The sequence below is a fragment of the Chelonia mydas genome, chromosome 5 (genome assembly GCF_015237465.2).
Source record: "Chelonia mydas isolate rCheMyd1 chromosome 5, rCheMyd1.pri.v2, whole genome shotgun sequence".
Lineage (NCBI taxonomy): Eukaryota > Metazoa > Chordata > Testudines > Cheloniidae > Chelonia > Chelonia mydas.
Window position 1 is genome coordinate 63,366,937 of NC_051245.2, and position 14,796 is coordinate 63,381,732.

The 14,796-nt window shown below is 40.9% G+C and overlaps 1 long non-coding RNA gene across 1 annotated transcript; it reads right to left on the reverse strand.

Annotated features, from left to right (window-relative positions):
• Nucleotides 1-138: 138 nt before the first annotated feature.
• On the reverse strand, nt 139-14,497 carry LOC122466013. The gene is made up of 3 exons (XR_006291206.1): nt 14,387-14,497; nt 1,915-2,055; nt 139-284 (listed from the first exon to the last, which is right to left on the reverse strand). It is a non-coding gene; the product is annotated as an uncharacterized LOC122466013 (long non-coding RNA).
• Nucleotides 14,498-14,796: the final 299 nt, after the last annotated feature.

Below are 14,796 nucleotides of genomic sequence, written 5' to 3' on the forward strand. Positions count from 1 at the left end.
CACTATCAGGACCTCAAGGTAATGGGAAATACAATTACACATTTACCCAAGTTCTTTCCCCTGCATCAAGCTCACCCATGCTTGAACGTTAGGACTGATTGAGACTCCATCGCAGTGCAAACAGGTCCTTACTCACACCAGTTGCATGTCCCCCATCCTTCTCTTCTTCCTCCTTCACCTTCTCCTTGTCTTCATGCCAGGGGCCTGTGGCTCATGGTCCTCAGAGGTATCCACAATGGTGTTTGGGTGGTGATGGGGGTCTCCGCCAAGTTTAGCATGCAGCTCTTTTGTAAAAGCAGCAGGTCTGCGGCTCAGCAAAAGATCAACTGTTGGCATGGCCTCCCTGGCCTTCTGATATGCCCAACCCAGTTGCTTTGTTTTCATACAGCACTGCTACTATTTCTTATTGTACCCCTTCTCCTGCAAGCCCCTCATGCAATCAGCTCATAAATGTCCATGTTTCTACAGTTGGTTTGTGGCTGTGCTTGCACGACCTCTTCTCCCCACAGGCCCAGGAATCCAACATCTCCCGTCCATTTAGAGCAGGGGTTCTCAAACTGGGAGTCAGGACCCCTCGGGGGTTACGAGGTTATTACATGGGGGGTCGCGAGCTGTCAGCCTCCACCCCAAGCCCCTCTTTGCATCCAGCATTTATAACTGTGTTAAATATATTAAAAAGTGTTTTTAATTTATAATGGCGGTCACAGTCAGAGGCTTGCTATGTGAAAGGGGTCACCAGTACAAAAGTTTGAGAACCACTGGCTTAGAGCATGCAAAATGGAGATCTACTATGTCTGTCTTGGCTAGCACACCATCAGGAAGAGTCATTTCAAAAATGTATAGGGCGTTAGAGAGACGGGGAGCCTTCTGATCTCTGGGCAGTGGAGTTCATAATTATGACTAGAGTGGTCACTGTCTGGCATTGTGGGAAAGCTGCTGGAGGACTGTTAGGGTCGAAATAAGTAATTCAGCGTCTACACGCATGGTGCATCAGCCTCAGTTCATTGACCATAGCTCAATGCCATTTGGGAAGGTGGTGTTACTGTAAGTGTCCTGTTATAGTGATACATCGGTAGGAGACAAATTTAAGCATAGACATATGCACAGCTACATTATGTTCACCTAACTTTGTAGTGTAGACCGCACCTAATTGGTCTGGACATCATACGGTTCATGTAAGGGCCAATTGCTTAACTGATCATGCAAGGACCAATTGCTTATGTCTGCTGCTTATGTCCACATCTTATCAATATTTCAAGCTCATCAGTTCAGGGTGTTCCTACTTATCTCAACTAGCCCCAAAATGATGTCTCCAGCACATAGCTTGTCACACCCTTGTTTACAGCTGAACCTTGCATGCAAATCAAGCTATATGCAAATTTACTCATGCCCAGTAAGATCTACGTCTACAGGGCTTACACTGGTAATGACTGAAAATTCTTACCACAACTCTTGTAGCTATATGAAATAAGTTTAGTGAACTCAGTCCAGTTTCCAGGAGACAGGTTATCATATTGTAGAAACCATGACCACAGTTGGAATTAATCAGCCCATTTGCCGGTAACCTTACCATACGGGCTGGAAGGATTAACGAGCACTAAATTAATAAGCACTAAAAGAGAAAAAAGTGTCCAGGTACATTATGAAAGTCAGATAAGAAAGACTATTCCACAAGAGATTGTTGAGAGAGGGAAATCACTCTGAAACTTGTCAATAAACAACATGGTGGCTTTTGCCATTCCCCCTTCTTTGCTGAGAAGGCCAACAATAAAGCAAGACTGCACTTGAGAGATAAGTGGATAGCAGAGTCTGTGGATACAACAGTAGGTTAGTACAAGGAAAACTAGAGCAGTGGGCGTATACCTTGAAGTATAGTTCACTGTTAATTTATTTTTAAATAAAAAGAGGGTTTACCTTTCAAACAATGCTGTGGTGCAGCATGGAAGCTGAACAGAGAGAAGCTAATGGAGTACATCAAAGGTAATGATCACATTAGTATCATTCTTGTTTTTTATATTCAGAGACCTCCTAAAATGGATAAAGGCAACCATCTCCCTGGAAGGTTAAAAAAAGTTCATAGAATCATTCCTGCAATTAGAAGAGCATGATAATAGCATATTTGTGCCAGATTTAACAAGCTTTTTATGTCACCACTGAGTCAGTGGAGATGTTACTGATAGCATAATCCCCTGATCTAGCTTTTTAAAAGAGATTTTTTTTAAGTGAGTGAAAAGGTACAGTAGTTGCAGCTAATTAGCTATAGCCACTGCTCAGAAAGTATAGAGTGCTTTGTTTTTATGACTAGTGCCATTCCTCTGTAAATTGTATCTGTAGTATATAATCATCATCTCCTTACTCTACCTCTTTTGTAATTTGAGGACACAGTATAAAATTCAGAATTTTCTGTTATTTTGTTTCATTACTCCAGTACCAAGAGAAGGTATCCGAGTCATTCTATGATTCCCACATGTGAAATGAGAGGCAGAGGGAACAATATGGCTAGGAAATTAATGGAGCAGAATAATCCCAGGGCCCTCTACAAGTGGATGAGCAGTAAGAAAGCATATTCTGTTAGGTTTCCCATAATTTTATTATTGCTTGATACCCTCCTCAGCAAAGTAGAAAGCTGTGGACCGTCTTGACTGATGATAGCAATACATCCAAAAAACTGAGTGCTTTTAAGGTAAGTTTTATGCAGCCACCCCCCCAAACCCTCACACAAACACAAAGGAATAGGAAAATATGCGTGCTTAAAACTGCAAAGTGGTAACAAAATAAAGACCACAACTAATTGCATTGCATAAAAAGGTTATTAGGAAAAGCCCCATGGAAAATACATATCAATTAATAATTAAAATTGATCTCCTCTTTTATAATTCTAACTTACAGGTGAAAATGCAGTTCAATGGAGCAGAGAAACCATTACTTTTTCTAACACATTCTTATGGGATTGAAATAACATTATAGAGAAAGATAGGATATATTTAAAAAGGAATGCATAAAAGCAGTCTCACTCAGCTGTGCACATTTTTAAAGGGGATGTTTATTAGAAAGTCAACTATTCTGCTGCATGTATAAAGTCAATTTTTCAATGGGCCTCAAAAATTTGTATTTGCATGTATAAAACAGGTAATTACACATTAATTGCCTGTTTCTCACATGGAATTACTCATTTTCCACATGCAAATGTGTCATTTTTACAGACCCATTGAAAATTTGTAATTATATCCACTTTGAGACATTTTGTTGAGGCAATTAAGAGGTTACACAAAGGAAAGAGTCTTGCATCTAATCAATCTTTCAAAGACAGCACTTCCCCCCCTCCACAACCTACAGTACTTTCCACTTCTGTTTCCTTTTTGTCTGCCTCCTTTCTCCTCTTTCAGAGCAACCTCTCCTTGCTTCTTTTGACTCTGTACTCTACTGAAAAGCAAATACAAAACAAACACCACACAGATGTCTGTGACAGATGGCACACCAGATATTGAGAAACCATATTTTCTATAAATTAGTATTACTGAAGACTACTGAACACACTTCCCTGCAATACATTATATAGGGATTTTAAAGCTATGGTTAAGAGAAACTGACCCATTGTCTAACAATCAACTCAGAAGATGAAGAGCTACCATAGAGTTGGGGGTAAAAATGTTAACCTGGCTTGAAAGATTCACATTTGTTTGAGACCAAAAAAAAAAAAAAGAAGAAGCTCTTTTAAAGACGATTCCATTACAAGAAAATTCTATGGGCAGGGAACAGTATATGCAAGTTCAAAGAAGCTCTTAAAATTAAGGGACAGTCACCTGTTTAGTCAGGGTAAAGAGATGTACATAACAGTGAACAAAATTGCAAGAGATTAAAGCACTGCAGAGATATTACACCTGTCCAATAGTGTGTTTATACAAATGCAACCTATGATTCCATAGCTCATAAGTGAATGCAAGCTCACACCAATCCACTTCAAAGACATCTTAAACCAGAACTGCCAGGCCTGAGGAACACAATGAGGGATGGTGTGCAGCTGCTCACCGATACCAGGACGTGGAGCTCTGACACACTGCAAAGTCAGGGTCAAACAAGAACTCTGACAACCCGAGCAAGGCAGAAATCTAAGACTAACAGCATCACGTTTTCTTTCTTCAATTTCAAGGGTTTGGACTGACTTACTTGATGCTAGGGAGTCTTGCACCTAGGTATACTTTTTTCTTATACTTTGTTAAAATTGGGGGGGGGGGGATCAAAATGAAATCAATCTTATTTAAAACATTTCAGCACTTTTTGCTATTAACTTGTTTCTTTGGCATATTGTACTATAGTCCATTATTTCAGATGAGGTAAATTATCTTCACATGTAATGAGACAGAGAAGGCAAAATGCACTTGACCTGGGGTACTTGATCAATGGAAATACCCCTTAGAGGTTAATAAAAGGGCTGATGGCAGTAAGTAAAGTGCACAGTGAAAGTCTGAGGATCATGGAACATTCCCACAATAAGAAATCAGAGATAACAATTCTCAGTAATACCATCTCAGAAGTGTCTATAACCTCATTCAGGGCAGCATGAAAGACTGCTTTACAAATAGAAGAATCTTTGATTCTGTGCCTTTTGCAGAAGGGAGAGCATAATCCAATATCACAGGTTTTCAAAGGTGACTCCCAAAAGCTTCAGAAGATTTGATCCAGGTAAACACTATATAGTTCAGATTCTTATAATAATCTCACAGTAATCTGATGCCTGAAACTCTCATGAGAATGAGGTTAAGGAATATGCCAAGAATAGCCTTGCCCAGGCTACATTAGTTCAGTATTTTGCTTGTGATCTCCCATCCATGGCCTGACACTAGCCAGTGTAGATTCAGGTGGTGCTATGATATTTCCTCATCTCTGCCTCCTTTGAGATGACTGGCACCCCAAGTGGGCTAGCAGGCACTATAATTGTTCCCAACCCTCTTCACATTCCCCCTGAAAACAAGGTCCCTTTGAACCTTCCACAATGTCTGACCAAACCTGAAGTTGTGTCTAGAATTCAGAGAAACCCCAAATACATTAATTGCGTGCATCATTGCTGATTTGGTTTTGAAACCACTTGAAACATTATTCTGTAATCAGGTTCATGTGTTCAGAAGTTAGCATTTGAATAACACTTAAATTAAATAGCAATGTCCTTAAATATTTAGTTAAGACAAATTTCAAGTCTATGGTAACAGTAAACGGATACATTTTCTAAGAGAAGAAAAAGAAAGGGACACAATATTAGGAGTTGCTAGATGACACTAATGCAGATGATCTTATAAGTTTGTTTAATTGACTCTAGAGCTTGAAAAGCTACCTGATTCTCAGTTGTGGTGCACTTAGAATGCGACCCTGTGTTCTGCCATTTGCCTACTTTACGCACAGGGGACCCCACAAGAATGCAGTAGACCTATCTACCAACACAACCTGTGCCTCACCTTGCCACCCTCAATAATACAGCAGTTAAATGGCAATATTATTATTGCTACCATAGACAAAAAAGTCAGAATGTTTTTGCTTATATTGCAGAATGACTAAGGGCCCCAGTAAGAGTCCAGGGCACGATTGTGCTCACCTCTGCATCCACAGATACAGACACCCCTGCTCCACAGAGTTCAAGTAATGTTAACTTGGCAGTATTGCCTACCCCATATGTTTTATGGTATACATTTCAAAAATATATAAGCCTATGAAAACAGTGGATCATATAATAGAAATTACTTTGCAACCTTAACTGTACTCTAGTGGTCATTACTGGGGCCCACAATACTAAGTCCTGCATGTGCTGTTAATCGTTGGGAAAACAATGAGCTGAAATTCTGAAGGGGGTGGGCAAGTGGTCTAGAGAAAAGTAGAGCTAGTATCCATTTATTTCATGCTTTCTTAATACAGTAACTCAAATACACACTCTGGCACACCAGAAGACACTTTATAGGGAACCAACCCCTCATCAAGGGAGGTGGGTTCGATGACATAATCACCGTTTCCATCATAATGGTTAAAGTTCTCTAATCATAGAATCATAGGCCTGGAAGGGACCTTGAGAGGTCATCTAGTCCAGTCCCCTGCCTCATGGCAGGAATAAGTATTCTCTAGACCATTCTTTACAGGTGTTCGTCTAACCTGCTCTTAAAAATCTCCAGTGATGGAGATGTCACAACCTCCCTAGGCAATTTATTTCAGTGCTTAATCACCCTGACAGTTAGGACTTTTTTTCTAATGTCCAACCTAAACCTCCCTTGATGCAATTTAAGTCCATTGCTTCTTGTCCTATCCTCAGAGGTTAAGAAAAACATTTTTCTCCCTCCTCCTCGTAACAACCTTTTACATACTTCAAAACTGTTATCATGTCCCCCCTCAGTCTTCTCTTTTCCAGACTAAACAAACCCATTTTTTTCAATCTTCCCTCAGAGGTCATGTTCTCTAGACCTTTAATCATTTTTGTGACTCTTCTCTGGATTTTCTCCAATTTGTCCACATTCTTCCTGAAATGTGGTGCCCAGAACTGGACACAATATTCCAGCTGAGGCCTAATCAGCACAGAGTAGAGCAGAAGAATTACTTCTCGTGTCTTGCTTACAACACTCCTGCTAATACATCCCAGAATGATGTTCACTTTTTTTTACACTGTTGACACGTATTTAGCTTGTGGTCCACTATGACCCCTGCATCCCTTTCCACAGTACTCCTTCCTATGCAGTCATTTCCCATTTTGGATGTGTGCAACCGATTATTCCTGCCTAAGTGGATGGAGTATTTGTACTTGTCCTTATTGAATTTCATACTATTTACTTCAGACCATTTCTCCAGTTTGCCCAGATCATTTTGAATTTTAATCCTATCTTCCAAAGCACTTGCAACCCCTCCCAGCTTGGTATCATCCGCATACTTTATAAGTGTACTCTCTATGACATTATCTAAATCATTGATGAAGAACAGAACCAGACCCTGAACTGAACCCTGCAGGACCCCATGTGTTATGTGCTTCCAGCATGACTGTGATAACTATTCTCTGGGAATGGTTTTCCAACCAGTTTTGCTCCCACTTTATAGTAGCTCCATCTAGGTTGCACGTCCCATGAGGTCATGCAAGACAGTATCAAAAGCTTTTCTATAGTCAAGATATAACACAGCTACTGCTTCCCCGATCCACAAAGCTTGTTATTCTGTCAAAGAAAGCTATCAGGTTGGTTTGACACGATTTGTTCTTGACAAATCCATGGTGACTGTTACTTATCACCTTATTATCTTCTAGATTTTTACAAATGGATTGCTTGATTATTTGGTCCATTATCTTTCCAGGTACAGAAGTTAAGCTGACTCATCTGTAATTCCCAGGGTTGCCCTTATTTCCCTTTTTAAAGATGGGCACTATATTTGCCCTTTTCCAGTCTTCTGGAATCTCTCCCATCTTCCATGACTTTTCAAAGATAATTGCTAATGGCTCAGATATCTCCTCAGTCAGCTCCTTGAGTATTCTAAGATGTATTTCATCAGGCCCTGGTGACTTGAAGACAACTAATTTGTCTAAGTAATTTTGAACTTGTTCTTTCCCTATTTTATGTTAGATGTCTAACCACCACCAACCTTCTTGGTGAAAGCCAAAACAAAGAAATCATTAAGCACCTCTGCCATTTTCACATTTTGTTATTATTTTTCCCCCTTCATTGAGTAACGGGCCTACTCTGTCCTTGGTCTTCCTCTTGCTTCTAATGTATTTGTAGAATGTTTTCTTGTTACCCTTTATGTCTCTAGCTAGTTTGATCTTGTTTTGTGCCTTTGCCTTTCTAATTTTGCCCCTACATACTTGTGTTATTTGTTTATATTCATCCTTTGTAATTTGACCTAGTTTACACTTTTTGTGGGACTATTTTTAGATCATTGAAGATCTCCTGGTTAAGCCAGGGTGGTCTCTTGCCATACTTCCTACCTTTCCTACCGTGATAAATGCAAGGGGGGGTGAGGGTGGGAGGATAGCACCATTTTATGGACACCCAGCCGGCCAGTTAACTTTTAAATCCCTCTTAGTAGTAGTTCTCTATTTGCTTTACCTGTAAAGTGTTAAAAAGTCTCCCTGCATAGGTAAAAGGAAGGGAGTGGGCACCTGACCAAAAGAGCCAATGAGAAGGCTAGAACTTTTTAAAATTGAGAAAAAACTTCCCCGCTGTCCATCTGTTGTTCTTGGGAGAAGCACAGACAAGGCTGCAGCTATGCTGTAAGAGTTTGGACCAGGTATGAAAAATCATCAAATCATACCTAGAAATTACTCATTTGAAACCCCAGATATGTAAGTAGATCAGGAAATTTTTAGGAAGATGCAATTAGGTTTCTCTCTGTTATTTTCTTTATGGCTTGTGGATTCCTGTGTGCTAACCCAAAATACTTTTGTTTTGCTTGTAACCTTTAAGCTGGACCTCAAGAAGGTTATTCTTGATGCTTAATTTTTGTAAGTGGGTTTTTAAAATCTAGCAATAGCCTGAGTTTTCAACTGTATTTTCTTTGTTTTTGTTTTTAATAAAGTTTACCTTTAAGAACAGGATTGGATTGTGTCCTAAGAGGTTTGTGCACATGTTGGTTAATTAGCTGGTGGCAATACCTGATTTCCTTTCTTTTCTTTCTCAGCTCTTCCCCGGAGGGGGGCTAAGGATCTTGAGGGTACTCCACTGGAAGGAATTTTCAAGTGCATCTTCCTGGGTTCTGAAGGGGGCTTTTGCAGTTGGGTGGCGGCAGCATCTATCCATCCAAGGTCAGAGAGAAGCTGTAACCTTGGGAGTTTCATACAAATCTGGAGTGGCCAGTATTAATTTTTAGAATCCTTGTGGGCCCCCATCTTCTTCACTCAAAGTGCCCGAGGGGGGAAATCAGCCTTGACACCTAGGCAGTGGGATAGTGTGCTCTTGTGCCCTTAATAAGGTCTCTCTGAAAAACTACCAACTGTCTTCAATTGTTTTTTCCCCTAAGACTTGCATCGCATGGGATCTTACCTATCAACTCCCTGAATTTGCTAAAGTCTGTCTTCTTAAAATTCATTGTCTTTATTTTGCTATTCTCCCTCCTACCATTCCTTAGAACAATGAACTCTATCATTTCATGATCACTTTCACCCAAGCTGCCTTCCACTTTCAAATTCTCAACCAGTTCCTCCGTATTTCTCAAAAACAAATCTAGAACAGCCTTTCCCCTAGTAGCTTTCTCCACCCTCTGAAATAAAAAAAAAAATGGTCTCCAATACATTCCAAGAATTTACTGGATAATTTGTGCCCTGCTGTGTTATTTTCAGATGTCTGAGTAATTGAAATCTCCCATCACCACCAAGTCCTATGCTTTGGATGATTTTGTTAGTTGTTTTAAAAAAGCATTATCCGCCTCTTCTTCCTGGTTAGGTGGTCTGTAGTAGACCCCTATCATGACATCACCCTTGGTTTTTACCCCTTTTATCCTTACCCAGAGACTTTCAACAAGTCTTTCTCCTATTTCCAAGTATATACATTTTTAATATATAAGGCAACACCTCCTCCCTTTTTTACCTGTGAGCTTTGGTCACCTGCCCCCTTTGAACCTAGTTTAAAGCCCTCCTTACTAGTTAGTACTCGCACAGTGTTTGTTCAGCAAACACTCCTTCTCCCTCCTCAAGCTCTCCTGTTTGTGGTCCCCTGTTTGCTAGCTCCCCTAATAGCAGCAAACAACAGGCCTTGGTGGTTCCCACTAACTGTCAACATCAGTTTGCCATGCCACTGGTTCCATTATGTAGGATTTGCCAAGCTATCTGACCAGCGTGAGCTGAAAATGAGATCATGACAGCAGAGGCATCTATTTAAAATCATTAATTCTCAAGATTAAGATCACAATTCCATTCTGCTCCTGGCCATTTTTCCATATCTTTTTGGCACATTCAAAACTGTAAAAACAATTTGTGTAAAAATTCAGTTTAATGTTTAAACCCAGATTACATCATAGGCTTTCAATGACATCACTTTTAGGGCTGGAAGACCATGAATTTCAATTGACTTTACACTGGAAGTCATTTAATGTCTATTTCTAATAGATAAACAGGTTTTCACAAAAAAATCAGTGCAATGAAAAATATTCCCATTAAGACAAATTTTCTGTGCAGCTAATGGGGTGTATCTTTTTTTCCTCATGCAAAGGGGAATTAAACCAGCTCTGACTGGGGGATCACTAAGATTATAGGAAGGAATTCCTCACAACCAAGTGGGCAGAGTGGGCTGCAGTAATGTCAGTGAATCTTCAGCCAACTCTCCAGTGTCCCCTTCAAAGCCACTCTCTGACCTGTCATAGAAAGGGTTATTCAGAGAGAGGAGTTAGAAAGGAGTTAGAAAAAATGGGTTCCAGATTTGCCTGGGCCTTTGAGCCATATAGAGTAATACAAATAACTACTGTTAACCCAAGTGAGTTATTATTAAGTGGGCCTGCCGGTAGATAATTTCAAAGGGTTATTCCAAACTTTTTGGCCAAAATAGATAACAGGAGGAAGAGAAGAACAAGTTAGGGCTACCAGTACCCAGAGATGTTATTTGAGATTGTTTTGAGGCTGGGAGCACATCCCACAGCAAGCAAACCTGCAATATAAATCAATTCAAAGCATATATGTGAATCCAGGGCACTCACAAAGCCATCAAAGGGTCTACTGTCTGTGCACTTTATTTCAATCTATGTTGAAAAATGAAAGAACAGCGAAAGGTAGGAAAAGGGATAAAAAAAAATGTTCGGAACTTGGGTACACTTTTAAATTCTAAACATCATTACTAACCTTGATACAGTTAAAAGACGTGTAAGAAAAGAAATTCAGTTCTATGGTTAAAGTGAAGGATTATAATACCGTGAAATGGAATACATTACAAAAATGCATGGGATACAATAGGTTGGTGGCTTGAGTTACAAAACCAATATAGGAAAGATAAGTTTCTTAGTAAAACTATTCCCATAAGTCTGAGTCAGCCATCTCTTGGATTTAAAGCTTCCGAAACAGGGCATACTAAGGCTTCCTGTCAACAATGCTTATCTGTAGCATTGAAACATTGTTATTTTGTAAGTGATTTTCATGCTTCTCCATAACAGCTCTTTAATTTACTATTGATATCTTACCCATTCCCACTGGCCTAATCAACTTACACTAAGTCTGAAATGAAATAGGTTTAGGTAGGGAGTCAGTCTGTTTCTTAGGTTTCTTTCTTTTCCGTCTTGCTTCCGATTTGCTTAAAATTGACAGCTGATTCTACTTTCTCATTTCCATTTATTGTAGTTAGCTGAGAAATGAACAGGTAAATTCCACTCAAATAAGCAGAATATTCTCTCTCAAACCAAACCAAATTTATTGAAGTTACTGAACAGCTTAGGTCAGATTCATATCTGGTGTAGTGCCACTCAAAATCACTGGGCTACACCAGAGATAAAATTGGCCAGTCTAAGTTAGAACTGCAGTCTTTACGCCTGTTGATTTCACCGGGAATTTTGCCTGAGTAAGAAGTACGACTGGGCCTCTTAAAGGAACATTTGAGCTGCAACCTCGAGTTGGCACATTACATAAATCTCCAGATAACATCATTTTAACCAGAAAGTGTTTAGAACAATTCCATATAACAGCAGGAAAAGTGTCCAGTTATGATTAACAGCTTTCTGGCTCAGATTCTTTGCTGGAGTGAGAGGAAATTGTGTAGTTTCATCTTGTCCTCTTACACTGATGTTTATTACATTAGAATTTTTTTCCCTGAGCAGCCACTGTGTTATTACTCCTTTCATCTTAAATTCATTTTCTGTTACTGCTGTGTTAATCTGCTTTTTTCTTCAGCGTTTCAGAGATCATAGAGCGATGTTTTTTATTTCCTACTTCTTATTTTTAAGTGGTTAGCAATTCGGTGGTATGTAGAGGGCATGCAGAGGAGAATTAGAGGACCACCTATGGGTGGCCAACTTTCTCTGCATGCTGTTGAACACACTTGTGCTGAGGGTCCCAACAGGCTAATGTGAAAGGGTTTTCCTTGTGGAGCAGAGCCAATGGATTCATAATTATGAAGATTCCCCTGGGGCTACTACTACTTTCAGGATCGTCTAGCAGCCACCTAACGATTCTGTTGCTACTCCATGGTCTGAAGGGAAAGAATCCTTTCCCTACTTGCACTCCTGCAAACTTCCCCAGTATAGAACCTGTTCTCTTTGAGCACAGGAGCAGGATTTGGTCCTCATGTCTTTCCTCTTGTTTTATATAGTAATTAATGGTCTAAATGTCCTGGAAATCTTTTCATTCCTTTTCAGTTCTACTTCCTTTGTTCCTAAATTATTTTTATTATTACTTTCCTTCTGTAGCTGGACATTCTACTGTCATAAAAAAAGACAATTATTATTATAAATGTCAAAAAAGGCAGGGAAGTCAACTACATTTAATACTGTGGATAGAAAAAAATCTCTTTATACCCCTCCCCCCACTAATCTGTAATCCTCAGAGGACAATTGCCAGATAGAAATCTCGTCCCTTTCAGAGCATAACTGTAACAGAACTACACACAGAAGTACTATTTTTGCAGTGTTCTAATTCAGCAGTTTTCATTTGCATTGGACTGAGACCTCATATGGCTGATGTGATAGATATCTATATATGTGTGTGTTTAATCAATGAAATTATGCAGAAAGTTTAGCACATGCTATGCAACTGGCGACTTTCCCTGTTTATTAGTCCAATCTTAATCTTTTTTTTCTGAAGCAAAATGGAAACTTGGACTGTCATAACCTTCAGCTCTGGTAAGAGGTAAATTCCACTTGCTGTAATGCATTTCACTTCATAAGCACAAGATCATCACTCACACTCATAATGTGGAGAACTTTGATGGAGACTTGCACAGTCAGGAAGGCAAACTTTATCACATCAAAGTTTAAAGTTTCTTTAAGTAGCTAGGAAATTGCTATTACTTGACAAATCTAAAACTAACTAGTCAGAGCTGCTATTTTCAATCTTCCAGAGACAACTGCTGTAACAGTACAGGGGTAAGTCACACATTAAATCTTTCTTCCCGTCTTTGCATGGGCACTCTCTTTTCCATGGGCATTCTTTCCAAGTGACAGACTTCTCTGCCTGCATTCTTCCTAGAGTGGAATTCCTCTGGTCACTGTTCACTTAAATGGGATCGCCAAGCTACAGCACCCCCTATTCCCAATATCTAGGGCCCTACTAAATTCACAGCCATGAAAAATGCGTCACGGACCGTAAAATCTGGTCTCCCCCTGTGAATTCTGGTCTTTTGTGTGCTTTTACCTTGTACTATACATATTTCATGGGGGAGACCAGCATTTCTCAAATTGGGGGTTCTGACCCAAAAGGGAGTTGCAGGGGGGTTACAAGGTTATTTTAGGGAGGCCACGGTATTGCCACCTTTACTTTTGTGCTGCCTTCACAGCTGGGAAGCCGAGAGCAGCATCTATTGGCCAGGCACCCAGCTATGAAGGTAGCGCCCCCGCAGCAGCAGCGCAGAAGGAAGGGTGGCAATACCATACCATGCTACCCTTACTTCTGTGCTGCTGCCTTCAGAGCTGAGTGGCCAGAGAGTGGTGGCTGCTGACTGAGGGCCCAGCTCTACAGGCAGCAGCTCAGAAGTAAGGTGACAATACTAGCCCATGACATCCTTATTTCTGCACTGCTGCTGGTGGTGGTGCGGCCTTCAGAGCTAGGCTCCCAGCCAGCAGCCACCACTCTCCAGCTGCCCCCAGCAGCAACAGCTTAGAAGTAAGAGTAGCAGTACCGCAGACCCCCTACAATAACCTTGTTCCCCCACCCCAAACCTTTTTGGGGGGGTCAGGACCCCTACAATTACAACACTGAAATTTCAGATTTAAATAGCTGAAATCATGACATATACAATTTTTAAAATCTTTTGACCATTAAATGGTCCAAAATGGATCACAAATTTGGTGGGGCCCTACCAATATCCTACCACAATTACAATGTGGTTGTGACTCAAACCCCATTGCAGTCCGTAGCAGGGCTGGCTGACTCTTGAGTGTTCTCCTTTGGCCAGGGTTGCTCTTCAGCCCCTTACCTCAGTTCCCCCTAAAGAACACCTCATACTCCAAAAAGATGTAAGAGAAGTCCTCTGCTGGGGTTGTACATTGAGTCCAAACTCACTCAAAATTAAGGCCTCTCTTCTGTCCAGATTCCAGCTGGATTCAGCATCTCCTCTTCCTGCTCAGTGAGCCTCTGGAAAAGATACAAGATCTGCCCTGCTTTCTTTGCCTTCTCCCCTCTGGCTGTCGGTCAAGCACTTCACTCTCTTCTTTCTTCGGCCCACCTTCCCAGAGCTGGGTTATAGTCAAACAGACCCTTTTATTCCCTACAGGAACCAGTCTTGATCCCTGCAGCACTCACCTACAGCTGCTTTCTCAGGCAAGCTGCAGCTTTGTAGGCTTCTGTCCTGCCTGGCACACCTAGCTCTGCCTAGCTGGAGTGTTAGGCTCCCACTTGAGCACCCTTTCCCAGGGACTGCTCCCAGCAGTCTGTCCCTTCCTCCTTTTATCCCCAGGCCTGGCCTGAGTTTGTCATATGACCTCATCATTATCCACCTGGAGAGGTGAGCTGATCTTCTCACAGGTGGGACTGAGGCCCCACTTTTCCGTAAAAGGGGCCAGCCACCCTTTGACATAGTCCCTCAGAAGCGCACCCTCAACTGACAGGTCCCCCTACCTTCACTTCTCTCTGGGTAGAACCCAATGGTTTTGCCACTCTTTGGCTAAGTCTGCCCTTTGCCCTAAGGGTGTGATTCCCAGTTCGAGCAGACA